The sequence below is a fragment of the Marmota flaviventris genome, chromosome 11 (assembly GCF_047511675.1).
Source record: "Marmota flaviventris isolate mMarFla1 chromosome 11, mMarFla1.hap1, whole genome shotgun sequence".
NCBI lineage: Eukaryota > Metazoa > Chordata > Mammalia > Rodentia > Sciuridae > Marmota > Marmota flaviventris.
The window spans coordinates 61,975,857-61,991,235 of record NC_092508.1 but is presented as its reverse complement, the minus strand read 5'-3'; positions in this window follow the sequence as shown (position 1 = coordinate 61,991,235).

Below are 15,379 nucleotides of genomic sequence, written 5' to 3'. Positions count from 1 at the left end.
CATACTCTTTATACACATAAAAATGTAATTTCATCACTGTCACTCCTCAATTCCTTCCCACCCAACAACTGTATATTTTTTTTTAAAGAGAGAGAGAGATAATTTTTTAAACATTTTTTTTTCAAGTTTTCAGCGGACACAACATCTTTGTTTGTATGTGGCGCTGAGGATCGAACCCAGGCCGCATGCATGCCAGGCGAGCGCGCTACCGCTTGAGCCACATCCCCAGCCCCTAACTATACATTCTTGTACAGGATTTCTCATAAATTATCTAAAGAAATCTTAGAAGAAAGAAATGAAGCTCTAAGGTGCAATAATTTGTTATGATTTCACATTCTAAATAAATATTAACTTTATACTTTATTTTTAAATTGTAACTTTTATATTTTATCTCTTAAAAAAGCTCCTGCGGGAGGCTGGGGATGTGGCTCAAGCAGTAATGCGCTCGCCTGGCATGCGCGCAGCACTGGGTTTGATCCTCAGCACCACATAAAAATAAAAAAAATAAAGATGTTGTGTCCACCGAAAACTAAAAAAATAAATAAATAAATAGAATAAAGTTAGAGAGCTAGAAACATTAAAAAAAAAAAAAAAAACCTCCTGCCTTGTGGCTCAGAGGTAGAGTGCTTGCCTAGCATGCATGAGGCACTGGGTTCAATCCTCAGCACCACATAAAAAAAAAAAATAAAGGTATTGTATCTACCTACAACTAAAAAATAAATATTTAAAATAAGCTCCTGCTGGGCTGGGATGGTGGCTCAGCAGTAGAGCACTTACCTAGCATGCATAAGGCATTGGGTTCAATCCTCAGCACTGCATATAAATTAAAAAAATTAAAATTTCAACAACAAATAAAAATAGGTTTTTTTAAAAAACTATTTTAAAAAATAAAATAAAAACCTCCTGCCCTCAAATTGTATGAACTTCAGTCCCCATAAAACCTTGACTGTATCCCTAAGATATTAGGTGGTGTTATAAAGAAATATAGTCACAATGAAGCAGATGGAGTGAGATCATTGACAAGGAGATATTGTTTATATAGGGTGGTTGGCAAAGGCTACTCTGATAAGATAAAATTAATGCTGAGGTCTGACTAGAATCTTGGAAAGAGTCAGTACAAAGGCCCTGTGGCATATGTACTATGAATTCTTCTGTACACTTGTTACTTGAAGGGATTTTTTCCTAAATTGATTCTTTTCTAATATCTTTAATCTACAAAATCAAGGCGCAATTATACTAGTAGATGCATGTACTCATTAAACAATCAATTCATAAGAATGGCAAAGAGTGAATTTTTTTTTTTTTTGGGGGGGGGGGTACTGGGGATTGAACTCAGAGGCACTCGACCACTGAGCCACATCCCCAGCCCTATTTTTTTAAATTTTATTTAGAGACAGGGTCTCACTGTGTTGCTTAGTGCCTTGCCATAGCTGAAGCTGGCTTTGTACTCAAGATCCTCCTGCCTCAACCTCCTGAGCCACTGGGATTATGGGCATGGGCCCCCACACCCGGAAGTGAAGGGTAAATTTTGATGAAAACAAGTTCATTTTCTTCAGATGAAACTGGCATTCAGCATTAAGCAAAGACTACAAGCTGACTCATACAACCACACTTGGTCTTTTACAGAGATACTCCTAAAGTGCCTGAACAATTAAATTCTTTCTATTTCTATCAGTGGTCCTTTCTAGCACTCTGAGAATCAGAGCAAACCTTTTTCTACCCTCTGCAAGTCATGTGAAGTTTGCATTGCCCAGAGACAAACGAGGCCTGGGCAGGAAGAATCTTCCTGTTGGTAACTGTTAGCTCTATTTTTACAGTAAACACATCCATTTAATAAAAACAGACAATGTTGGTGCACTGACTGTTATTTTAAGGGAAACAACACAGAAGTGGGGGGAGGGGATCAAAAGGTTACTAAACAACCTGAAATTGACAATAATATGCTTTTGGACTAAGGTTGTGGCTCAGGGGTGGAGCACCCACCCCCCTAGTGGGTGCAAGGCCCTGGGTTCAATCTTCAGCACCATGTAAAAATAAATAAATAAAATAAAGGTATTGTGTCTGACTACAACTAAAAAATAAATATTTAAATAATAATAATAATAATATGGTTTGTGAAAAAAATCTAAACCCCTATATCCTGTTTCTTTCCTGTCCAACTTCTATAAAAAAAAATGCTTACTGGAGAGACGTATGATGAATTTAACTGGACTGCAAGCTTACCTGGGGCAGAGGGTAGGACTAAGTTTAATTTACTCTTGGATCTACAGGGCCAAACACAGGGTCTCACACCATACACATTAGTGCAATTAAAATTAATGTTGGGGGCTGGGGCTGGGGCCGTGGCTCAGTGGTAGAGCACTTGCCTGGCACACATAAGGTACTGGGTTCAGTCCTCAACACCACATAAAAATAAAATAAAAGCATTGTGTCTACTTACAACAACAAAAATACATTTAAAATGTTTTTAAAATTAATGTTGTGGGGGCTGAGGACATAGCTCAGTTGGTAGAGTGCTTGCCTCTAATGCACAAGGCCCTGGGTTCAATCCTCAGCAGCACTACCAAAAAAAAAATACTAATGTTGCATAGGGTGTGGTGGGGCAAGCCTGTAATCACAGTGACTTGGGAGGCTGAGACAGGAGGATTGCAAGTTCAAAGTCAACCTCAGCAAAAGAGAGGGGGCTAAGCAACTCAGTGAGTCACTGTCTCTCAATAAAATACCAAATAGAGCTGGGGATGTGTGGCTCAGTGGTTGAGTGCCCCTGAGTTCAATCCCTGATATCCCCCCTAAAAACAAAATAATGTTGGAGCTGGGGTTGTAGCTCACTGGTAGAATGCTTGCCTAGCACATGTGAGGCACTGGGTTCAATCCTCAGTACTACATAAAAAATAAATACATAAATAAACAAAAATAAAGGTACTATTTCCATCTATAACAAAAAATAAATTAATGTTAAGGAAGGAGAGGAAGGGTGGGAGGGTAAAAGGAACCATGAACTTAAATTGAATTCCACACATGTATGATTTTGTCCTGATGAGCTCAACTACTATATATAACTATAAATGCTCTAATAAAAAACAAAAAGTTTTTAAAAATTCCACCACCCGATATGAAGGAAGAATTGAACACCAGACTGGCGAAAATTGCTGAAGGAGAGCCCCAATTCTCAAGACAACCACAAAACAGCAATAACTTTGGAGAGGGCACTCTTCCCTTTGTTGTTCTCTGCTCAGGCACAGCCTACTGTCTCCCTTGAGAGTGCAGCTTGAACCCAAATCTCACTTTGCTTCCACTTTACCTTCACTTTTAACAAAATAATTCTCTTGCATGAAAAAAAAAATTCGTGTTAAGCTAGACAGGAAAAAAAGGGGGGATAGCTTGGGGGATCTCATGAAAATAAAAGGGAGGTCAGTAGAGGAAATGGACCAGGGGATGGAAGGAGGAGAAGGAGGGGGAAGTGTTGGGAAGTGATATTGAACAAATTATATTGTTATACTCTGTGCATGTGTGTCTATGTAACAAACACCCTCATTATGTACAATGATAATGCACCAATAAAAAATGTGCAAAGATGAAAAAATGATGGCCCCAGGGGATTACTATTAAACTGACGATAGCAAGCATAATTTCTCTACACTGCCTGGCAATATTTGAGCTCAATTTTATATGTGAGTTTCTCATTGTTTTTCTAGAACCTGCCTACGAAAGTCCCATGAAGAATGGGATGAGAATATTCCCAAGCCCAGTTATGCGGTCACAGAAAATGAGAGACTCCCTGACTGTGGGCATCACAAGAATTTCAAGGCCCAGAACCTGTAAGGCATGACTCACTGGGTCTCAGAATGATCCCTTTATATATGGTGGTATAAGTTGTGTCTTAGCTGGGAAACTAGAAGGCAGGGGCCTGTCATCATATGCTCCTTTGGCTTGGTAGCTATCTCGCTCTGCAGAAATGGCAAGAAATGCAAACTTTTTGTGTACTCTGGTATATACAAGGAAGGCAGTGGAAACCACATTCACCCTCCTGCATCTATATCTTGTTTATATTATTTGCTCTGCTTCTGGGTTCATCCAAAACAAAGAAAAAATAACTTAAATGGAACTCAAGTTTTTATTCTCTCCATTCTCCAAACTCAGACTAGTTTCCACTTCTCAGCTTAAATTATATTGTCCAGCTGTTTTTATAGTAAACACATTTAATAAAAGGTGACAATTTGTGCACAGTATTATTGTAAGAGAAGCTATAGAAATGTGCTCCTCCCACAAAGAGCTATCTAGTGAGGGAGATTAAAAGTATAAAAGCCATTACCATCCTAAGTAATGTCAAAGTCGTAGGATCTAAGACCTATAGTAGAACCAGAAAACATTTACTCCATTTTATATGCCAGTGTAGAAATCAGCTTTTTCAAATTATATATATTTTTTTATTTATTTCTTTCACACATGACAATAGTGGAACGTATTACATAATTATCCATTCACAGCACAATTTTTCATAACTCTGTATATAAATGCCAAATTATGCCATTATACATGAGCTCTCTTATTGATTTTTTTTTGCATTACAATTCTTAATACACCTTTATACCACAATTTATCATATTTTTTGTAGAATTTTCAGTGTAACAAAAGATTACCCAGTATGGCATTATTTGATTATCTAAACTAGACTTTATTACTATACCACCATGCCATGCACATGTCTTTTGAGGTCAGGGTAGAAGACCAGAGTACCTCAGTTTCTTGGTGGTATCTGTGATGGCTGTTTACTCACCTTGTAGGTATGGACGTTCTGTTTCACCCAGCATCTACCTAAGCTGTCACTGTAGCCTAAATGTGGTATGAGAAGTCTCACTGAAGTGAAGCTCAGAGCTTCTGTGCAGGGTCTCAGGCTCTCAAGGTTGGGAGAATGGAGGGAGAATACTTACCAGAAGCAAGCATCATTGAGCTATGATGGCTTAGAGGTTACACTGGGTAAAACCTAATATGTTGGTCCTAGATATGATATGTGTCCATGGATGTAGCAAGCACTTGTGAGTTGGTTCTAATAATACATGGAGGCCAAAGGTGGGACTTACTTTTTTTTAAATTCCTTCCTTCCTTCCTTCCTTCCTCCCTCCCTCCCTCCCTTCCTTCCTTCCTTCTTTCTTTCCTTCCTTCCTTCCTTCCTATGGTGCTGAGGATCAAACCCAGTGCCTCACACATGCTAGACAAAGCACTTATATCCCTGAGCTATAACCCCAGGTGGGGACTTAGAATATTCATACACAAGAATAGTAATGAGTGCTATAACTGGGGAAGTATGGGGCACTACAGTAACACAGGGACATCTTTTCTCAAGAAATAATGTCCAAACTAACACCTCAAAATGACTTTGGATTGGGGGTTTGGGGTATGGCTCAGTGGTAATGCACTTATCTGGTATGTGTGAGACACTGGGTTCGATTCTCAGCACCACATATAAATAAAGGTCTACCAATTGATTAAAAAAGAAAATGACTTTGGCTTGACTTGTTTTCCCACCCATCCGATAACTCTATGATGCCTCTTTTTCAGTTAGCAAGAGCTCAAGTCTCGCCAATCATCCCTCATCATTCTCTCATTCTGCTCAGCTCAGGTCCCAATCTGACTAAATACCCAACACTTCCAGGCCCTCCAGAACCCTTCCTATGTGCCACCAAGATCCCTGGAGATCCAGATGTGTGATTAACATGCTCCATCAATGTTTGTCCTTCATCCAAAGTGTTTCCTCTGACTCCTTGATCTCACTGTGTGTGCTCTGTCCATCTCCTAAGGACACTGGCTCCACATAGCCTTTTCAAATGAATCAAATCCTCTCATGTCCTGTGTACTCCAAGGCCAGAATGCAAGGTGTGTTTTTTCTTCTTTGATCCATTGCCACTTTCCTTCTTCTTTCTTCAAAAGCCCCAGTTCCTTGTTTCCACAATCTAATGATCTCCTTATCACTCCATTCATTCACGGAAGACTTGACACCTGGCTTAGGTCTTCCTCTTCATCCTGACTCTGGTTGTCATTTTTATCTCTATGGTCTCTTATCCATTATCCTGTGGGTTCCATCCACTGAGCTCACCACTTTGTTTTATAGACTGTCTATCATGTCTATCCTGTCTTCATTCTCTCCCTTAGCCATTGATGATTTCCTGGTCTATCATTTTGAAAAGCATATTCACCTGCTTTGCTGCATATCTCCACATCTCTCTGGTCTACAGCAGAGTAGCTAAACACTAGGAATAGTGCCTTAAATTTATGACCACAGGTTGAAACACTCTACTTATCTGTTCCACTATCCACCAGAGATTTCCCCAGTAAAATTAATATTCATTCTCTGAGTCAACTATTTATAATCTTTCCTTTTTTAACCCTAAAAATGTCAACACTAGTAAAAGCACTTGCCTAGCATGTGTGAGGCAGTAGGTTCAATCCTCTGCACTACAAAAATAAATAAATAAATAAAGTTATTGTGTCCATCTACAACTTAAAAAAAAAAAGAAAAGAAAGAAAAGTCAACCCTCCCTCTTCTGGCCCCTCTCTCACATACTTTACCAAAAAAACAAACAACTAAACATGACTATATTCTAACCACCAAATCTTTCTACCCCTGCTCAATGTCTCCTGCCTTTCCACATACTACAATACAGACATCACTGCTCTCTCTAAGGCCAGATTTTTTCATGCTCTGAAGCCTATATTCCCTTACTTTCTAGAGAACAATGATCTTGTAGTTGTTCCCTCTCTCATGGATGTCTAATTTCTCCCTTTATTATATGGACCTTATGGTTCTTAAATTATCATCTTTTAAAAAGTCTATCATTAAAAAAAATCCCCAATTGATTTTACAACTGCTTCCAGGAGAATTCCATTCATTTACTCTCTTTTAAAGAAAAATTTCACCAAAGAATTACCAACCCTTCTCTCTTTTCAGTCCTTTCTCCCTCTTCAACCTATTCCAGGATTTCCATCCCTGTCACATCACTGAAACAATTATCAAGTCACCTATGACTTTTATGTTGCCAAATCTGGTGGACATTTCTCTTTCCTCATTTTACATGAGATCCTGTGCAAACTGACATAAGCCAGCTTGACTCTTTTCAATTGTTAAGTTCTTTTTGAAGATATCAGTAACCAGCTATAGGTGCAGGTGAGGCCTCTTCTGAATTTGAACTAGATACTTTAGGAAGGGCATTCTAGAAAATAACTGTTTAGCCTCCCCTATTACCATAAAGTATTGAACTTTTTGTTCTCCCAATTTTAAAAAAAATTTCCCCAGAAATACCAGTTCCAATTATTCATTCTGAGGTTCTGGCTACTGGTACTCAAAATTCCCTAATTGGTCCTTGAACATTTGCAGTGTGACTTGATCTCTCATTGCAGATATAGATATATTACTAAAACCATGGATATCTTATGGACTTCTCGAAAAATTTTAGATTTCCCAAAAGAGTGTTCACTTGGGATTTATCATCTACAAATGATGATTTATTTTGATGTTTTTCAAAATTAAATAAATTGTTGGAATAGTGTATGAGAGACTGTTTCCTATTCCAGTGGCTGAGAGGCCCACCCTATATAATAGAACTTACCAGTTCAGAGATTTAGAGACCAGTTTCTTTCTCAGATGGTGCTATTTAGAGCCATCATCAGTAATGTTGACCTGCAGCCAAATTAATTGGTTATTCTAAAAGAATATTAAGAAACCAACTCATTATTCTGAAAATTAATGTAAGAAAAAAAGTCAAGGAGCTGAGGTTGTGGCTCAGAGATAGAGTGCTTGCCTAGCATGCGTGAGGCACTGGGTTCGATCCCCAGAACCACATAAAAATGAAATAAAGATATTAAAAAAAAAGAAAAAGAAAAAAATTCAAGCAGTCATCTTCTCTTTCCTGTATGTATATCAAGGAGAACAAACCATGAAGTGGTAAACATACTTCTTTTCAGTAGTAGGGACTGATCTCAGGGACTCTGTACCCCTGAGCTCTAGCTCCAGCCCTTTTTATTTTGAGGCAGGGTCTCACTAAGTTGCCCAGGCTGGCTCAGGCTGTAGTCTATCTGCCTTAGCTTCCCAAATAGCTGGTATTACACATGTGCACCAAAAGATGTGCATACCTGGCAACTTAAAAAAAATGAAAAGCAGAATTCTACCTAATTAATGTAGAAAGAATTATATGCTATCACCATTTTCCCACTTAATGAAAGGCATTGATTATTAATAGCTAAATCATTAAGTAAGAGGATATTGGGTAACTTACAATGATGGATCAGGATGACAATATTTATTCATTTTTTAGTGCTGGGGTTTGAACCCAAGGCCTTGCACAGTTGATAAGCACGTGATCTCCCAGGCTGGCGCTTGAACTCGCTAATTTTAATATTTCAAAGAGACAGTCATTACGTGCCAGCTGATGTGATGCAATAAAAACACAGTACTACATATGAAGTATCCCTCCCAAAATATTTCGTGTAAATCTTATCAACCTTCTAGATCTAATTTTCAGGTTATATGAAATACAGAGGACTGAGGAACAGGTTAAATAACATTCATGATACAATCGGCAAAATATAGAATGTAACAAATTCTATAGGAAAAATGGCTCAATTTCATCAAGAAATAAATGGAAGAAAAACAAAAGATTCAATAGACTAGAGGAAATTTAAGAGCCACATCAATGGTGCTATGTATGAAAAGCCTGGGGGTTTCATACACACACAAAACTTAACAGATTAAATAAAAATGCAGCCATTTGCTCTAAAATAATCCCCTGAGGGCTCTGGGAAAGTGTGTAACATGCTGATAAAGCAAGGCTTTAAGGGGCTGGGGTTGGTTCAGTGGCAGAGCGCTTGCCTAACATGTGCATCAGCACCGCATATAAATAAATAAAATAAAGATCCATTGACAATTTTTTTAAAAAAGACGTAATTTGCTGATGAATGTGGAAGCTGGATAATAGATATTCAGGGGCTTATATTATTTATATCATTCTTTTTACTTCTGACGTAAGCTTAAAATTTCCCATAATAAAAATAAAATAAAATTTTAAGATCTTTTAAAAAAAATTTTGCAGGCTTCTCAGACGTTCCTTTGGGAAATTTTTCCAAAACCTATGAATAATTTATTAGCAATATCTTTACAATATTTCATCTGATTTTCTTTCCTTTAGGGCCCTTGAGATTGTCTCAGAATTCCTCATGACTCTTTCAAGTAATTACTGCTGCTTTTGTGTGCTTTGATTACTACGGTTGAATTATTTCTTCAGGAACTTTTCTATGTCTTGTGGTCAGTTAGGCTCCACAGGTGCGAATTAAAGCACTCCTCCCAGTAGGAGGCGCTGTCGTCAAAGTATGGTTTTGGCATGTTAGAGCCGATTTCCCAGGTCTTCCTACACTGCTCCAGTATCCCTACTGCTTCTGGGGCGTCCGCTGTATCATAGCGAATTTCTCAAGAAAATTTGCTTCTGGAATGATTTTCTACCTCTGTGCTGCCAAAGTTGTTTGGGCCAGCATTTCCTCCACCCTACCACTTACCCATCTCAGCTGCTTTTGTTTTTTTCCCCCCCTTCCTTCTTTAATGGGTTCCTAAACGCCTAAAATATATGATCCCTCTTAGAAAAGAAGCTTCATTCATGTTCTAATTTCATTGCCTTGTCATTATTGTCATGCCTGTTTCTGTAGTACGTATTCTGAACAGATTAATATCAGAATTTGTGGGGCATGATGCTAACTACAATTTCAGGCTTTTTGTTTGTTTGTTTTGGTACTGGATTTTGAACCCAGAGGCCCTTAATTAAACACTAAGCCACATCCTCAGACCTTTTTGTATTTTATTTAGAGACAGGGTCTCTCTAAGTTGCTTAGTGCCTGGCTGAGTTGCTGAGACTGGCTTTGTGATTCTCCTGTCTCAGCCTCCCAAGCTGCTGGGATGACAGGCATGGGCCACAGCACCCGGCCTTGGGGGGTTCTTTTTGAGGAAAATAATGCCAAATTAAAAACACAAAATTAGGGAAATGAATATGATAGATGAATAAGTCACAATAAAGATAAATACCACACAACAACACAAAATCCAGAAAAAAAGTCCCTCTCCCCCTTTTTTATGCTGGGGGCTGAACCTAGGATCTCCAGTATGCTCTAGATCCACTACTGAACAACACAGTTGATTAATTGCCAGAAACATCTTTATAATTATTTCTTCTGTCTTTATTTTTCTTGTTACCAGGGATTGGACCCAGAGGGTCTTACCCACATCCCCAGCCTTTTTTATTTTGAGACAGGGTCTTGCTAAATTGCTTAGTGCCTCACTAAATTGCTGAGGCTGACTTTGAATTTTCGATCCTCCTGCCTCAGTCTCCCAGGCCAGTAAATTACATGCATGCACCACCACACCTTGCTATATTTTTCTACATTTTGTTCAGTATAGTCGTTGATCTTTCTTCATACACAATAAATTTTAAAGATTTTCTACAGAGAGGATATAAAGATAATGTTACCAGGGCCCAGGCCAGAGGTTGCTAGGGTTTGGACTAACTGGATTTGGTTGCCTAACTACATCAGAAATAAGATAACAACAATGTAAAAAGGAAAAATGAATTTAATCACAGTTTGGCCAGAACTGGGAAGTCAACTAATCTGTTTTCATGCAACCTAAAGAAATGTTACAATTTATAGAAACAAAAGTCAGGAAATATATGTATGTAAATACAGCCAGGCTGTGTTTACCAGAATTATGTTAAAATTCCGGTTTTTCAACCTTTGTGATTGCCCGCCAGGGATTTGGGGACAGTTTCTCAGCTTCCATTGTCAGCATGAGATAGCTGAGATGGAAACCAGGAAATGTGGAAGAAAAAAACAATTTAGGGCTTTTAATTCAAAGTAGCCCCTTTACAATAATTCAGTATTTCTATTAAAATAGTTATAATTCCTCTAGAAAGATTTTTTTTTTATTATTGGTTGCTTAGAAAACTGCTTGGAGATGAGAGGTAAATGTGATTTTTTCCCCCTTCAACTCTACACATCTGTGACTACTTTTTTTTTTTTTGAGAGAGAATTTTAATATTTATTTTTTAGTTTTCGGCAGATACAACATCTTTGTTTGTAATGTGGTGCTGAGGATCGAACCGGGCTGCACCCATGCACACTACCGCTTGAGCCACATCCCCAGCCATGTGACTACTTTTTAATAATGTCAAATTTGCATGGTCTGGAACATAAATCAAACAAATTCTGTAGTATTACAGTTGCAGGAATTTTAAAATGCCATTTGGTTCTAGATATGTAATATACTGATACACTGGAAATATGACTTTATCTTTTTTTCCTTTTTTGTGCTATTGAGGATCAAACCCAGAGTCTTATGCATGCTAGGTGAACACTCTACCACTGAGCTACACTCCCAACCCTGGGAATTCTAGTTTTTAACATGCAGTTTTTAGCCTTAGTATTAATTTTAACTTTTGTTTATCAAAATAGCTAAGTGAAGTATAGTCGAATAGCAGCAAAACACTGAATTTGTTTGGATATTCTAAGAAATGGAGTTAAGAAAATGGTGTCGTTAATAGTTGAAAATTGAACGCATTTGTGCCATTAAGATACTGTTAGTGAGCTGGGCAAGGCGGTGCACTCCTGTAATCCCAGCAGCTCTGGAGGCTGAGATAGAAGGATCTCATTCAAAGCCAGCCTCGGCAACTTAGTGAGGCCTTAAGCAACTCGGTGAGACTAAAGAAAGTCAAAATAGGGCTGGGGGTGTAAATGGCTGAGTGCCCTTGAATTCATTCCCCAGTATGAAAAAAAAAAAAAAAAAAGATACTATTAGTGTACTCCAATGCCTTGGAATAATATGAGTATCTTTTCATTCAAGCTTTTATCATAATTACCTATTCTTATACAAGCACCATATTTTCTTAGAACTTCTCAAGTTCTCATTATTCTAGTTCCTAAACAGGCTTTTTTTTTTCTTATCCAATGTCCAAAAACTGGAATGCTAAAGGGTTCAATCTGGGGCCCTCTTATCTTCACAGCAGTATAATTCCTTTAAGAGACCTTATGTAATGCCATGACTTTAAATATCATCTATATACTAATAACTCCATAATTTGTGTCTCCAACCCTGATTTCTGCCTTTCATTCCAAACTCATAGATTAACTGTTTACTGGCATCTCTCCCTAGATGTCTATTATTTCAAAGTAAATGTCCAAAGTAAAATAATACAATTACTCTAGATTAATTGTCCTTAATATAAGACAGAGGGCAGTAATCACTTAGTGTTTGGAAATATGGATGGGATTTTTCATTGCCATAGTGACAAGAGTGCTACTTTTTTTTTTTCTCAGCATATTACATGTGAATTTCATCAACCTCAATGCATGCAGATCTAGTATAATATTGCATTGTTTATGCCACAATTTAGTTACCCATTCTTTTGAGTAGATATTTAGTTGATTTTCAGTTGCTTGGATTTACACATCATGCTGCGATGAATATTTTTGAATATGTTTTCTTGTTCAGAGGTTAGAAATTTCCCCAAAATATATTCTGAAGAGTGGACTTGCTAGCCATCCACAATGCACATCTTATATATTAGCAGATTTTATCAAATTGTCCTCTAAAATGATTGTTCTAAATGTATACTGAGATACTTTTGGTATATTGACCTACAAACTTATGCTATGAGAGAGATGTCTAGCAGCATAAGAGTCTTTTCCTAGGTGCTTTAACTGGTAGGTTGAGTTTCCTGGTATGTTACCAGCAGCTATTGTCCCAAAAGGTGGTCTCCTGGAGACCAAGACAAGAAAGAGAGGGAGAGCAAAGGACCAGTGACCTGATAAGACACTAAATGTTCCTAAGTGTTATTTGTTTACAATAACATTTCTTTGTAGTCTTTGTGGAGCATGAAAGAGTTACATTTGTTTAGGTGACTGTCTCTAGGCAATCTCCTCCCCTACCTACTCCCAGTGTCAGGCCCCCTATCAGACATCAGTAGGTATGTAATCAACAATTTGCTTGCTCACTCCTGGGGAAGAGGCTTGGCTGCTGCATCTGTCTGGTGGCTCCCAGAGGAATCACCACTGATATCTCTGTTCCCTCTAGCACCCCTAAGGGGTCCTCTGGACTGAAAAGCCAGGCTTGAGCCAAAACCGGGTCCTCAAGGGCTTGGAGGCACTGCAGGCTGGGAGTAGCCCCAGGGCATGTTGGTGGCAGCCATCAAGCTTTACATCCTGCACAATACCCCACAGTAGATGTCTTTCACTTCAAGTACCTGCTGAAGCAGGTCCTGGCAACTGCTGGTGAAGAGGATTGCTCACCAGGCCTGTTAACTCCAGGGGCAAAGGGGCCACTGTCTCTTCAAATTAGTTCCCAAGCACAAGAGGAAAATCTGGCCTGGGAAGACACCCACCCTAAAGGCCCCCAGGAGAGCCAGGAAAGCTCCTGGGAAAGGCTCAAGAATCCAAGCAAGGCACAGAAGGAACCTGCCAGCTCTGGCAAGGTAGAGAAGGCAGCAAACATGCTGGGTGAGGGGAGGAAGGCTCCTCCCAGACCAGCTGCTGCCAACCAAAATATCCTCAAGAGAGGCCACTCAGGCCCCTTCCTGTGCCAATGGATCAGTAAGAAGTCAAAGGTCAAAGAAAGGCAAGAGTAGTGGGCAAGTAGATACAGAGGCCCGTGGGAAATCAAAAATGAAGAATGAGATTTCAAAACCTGTAACTAAGCAGGTCAAGAATGGAGTTGCTTCCCCAACCAAAAGGAAGATGGCTGCCAAGGCCCCTAAAGAGAGAGCTTGCCAGGGGGCTGGAGAGAAGCCAAGAACGAAAGCAGCAGCTGCTCCTCCTAAGGGTGACAGGTCCAAGGCAGTCCTCATACCTCCGGCCATGGAGACAGAGGCTGCCCATGAAGTCCTCATCCTCCAAAGTATGCAGCAAGAAGGTAGAGGCTGAGAGCTAGAGGCCCTGGGTGGACAGAGATGGTGATTTTGCCCGAGTTTTTATTCCCTGACAAGCCATTACTCAATTTATTTATCAATAAAGACTTCATTTTCTTTTTCCTTAAACACAAAAGATAACAATTTGCTCAATGGATGAATGGGAATACCCTGACGCTCATATGATTAGTTCTGTTAAATACCTTTATTCTCACTGATTTGGTCTAAAGGATAATTGAGATTTCAATTGTGGTTAGCACAAAGTAGGGGCTAGAAAAATATAGAGTGAGTAAAAGAGAATCTAATTCATCTGAAATTAAACTACCTGAGCACAATGCTACTAAATATCCCGCCTTTGGCCCAATGTAATGGTCCTTATTCAATCTATAACTGCATTTTTTCCCAAATAAATAATATTTGATCTGTTTGGGATCACTGAAAATCCCTGAAATAATTTGACAGGATTTTTCACCAATGGCATTAAATATTTTCAAAAAAATTGAGGAAAAAATAAAAGATGGTCTCACCACAGGAAAGGGGATAACTGCTTTAAATTAAATGAGTAGCAGGGAGCGGTAATTCATGCCTGTTATAGCAGCAAATCGGTTGGCCGAGGTAGAGGATTGCAAATTCCAAGCCAGCCTCAGCAACTCAGTGAAACTCTGTCTCAAAATAAAAATAAAGGGCTGGTGTTATAGCTCAGTGGTAGAGTGCTTCTGGGTTCACTCCCCAGGACCTGGGGTGGGGGGAAGTAAATGACTAAAATTTTGGAAAAGGTACACTAATAGGGAATGCCTCTAGCATAAACAATAATCAGTAGTGTTAGGGTAGGTGGCACAAATATCCATGGGAGACACTCTCTGAGTTCAAGCAAAGGTTTACTGACAGAGAATATTTGCCAGGCTACCTTCTCCAAGGCACAGCAAACTGCTGGAAAAAACTTCTTAACTATATAGTCAAATACAATGGAGTAGTTAAAAAATAATCCATCTGGTTCTGTGATTGTTAGGGACTCTTTCAGGGGTCGGCCTAACAGGGAAGGTCATGCCTGGGTGGGCAAGTGCTAATTTTCAAAATGGAGTTACTTCAGCCTAGGGACCTAACAACTAGATAGCCTTTTATTATTATTATTATTTTGGTACTGGGGATTGAACCCAGGGCCTTATGCATAAGAAGCAAGCACTCTACCAACTGAGCTATCTCCCCAACCAACAGGCCCTACTTTTTACAGGAGGGACAAAGAAGTTGACTGGCCCACAGTCGCACAGTTTTTACACAGGACCGATATTTGAAAGCAGACAGTCTGATTCCAGAGCCTCAGCACACACACACTCCATTGTTTTCTCAACTCCAGGATTCCACAAATCTTTGATTTTTAGAATTTTCGCTTACACGATGTAATTTAGATATATATTAAAACAAGTTTTTTGAAAAAAATTAAAAGGCAA